Below are 339 nucleotides of genomic sequence, written 5' to 3'. Positions count from 1 at the left end.
TGTGGCTGCCCCATCCCTGGGGGTGTTGAAGGGCAGGTTGGATGGGGTTTGGGGCAGCCTGGGCTGGTGGGAGGTGTCCCTGCCCATGGTGGGGGATTGGAACTGGATGATCTTGAAGGTCCCTTCCAACTCAAACCGTTCCTTGATTCCATGCCTGGTGTGACATGATAGAAAAATCTCCTTGAGTTGAGCCAAGGAGCTGGATTGTCTCTGCTCATTGTCAGTTTGCATGAGTCACTTCCACCAACACTCCTCGTTTTCCCCATGCAGGATAAAGCCAAATCCCTTGGGAAGCATGTTTAGGGGGTGACCTCCCTCAGAGCTTTCTGCTGCAGGAAT

General features: G+C 53.7%; 1 protein-coding gene across 1 annotated transcript in view; it reads left to right on the top strand.

Moving 5' to 3' along the window:
• The window catches only part of UBQLN4 (ubiquilin 4), a 12,731-nt gene that overhangs the window by 4,401 nt on the left and 7,991 nt on the right, over nucleotides 1-339 (top strand). The window lies entirely within an intron of this gene.

Source organism: Chaetura pelagica, unplaced genomic scaffold, assembly GCF_000747805.2.
Source record: "Chaetura pelagica isolate M959 unplaced genomic scaffold, ChaPel_1.0 scaffold1730, whole genome shotgun sequence".
NCBI lineage: Eukaryota > Metazoa > Chordata > Aves > Apodiformes > Apodidae > Chaetura > Chaetura pelagica.
The sequence above is the reverse complement of the archived record's forward strand: the minus strand, read 5'-3'. Positions and strand labels throughout refer to the sequence as shown.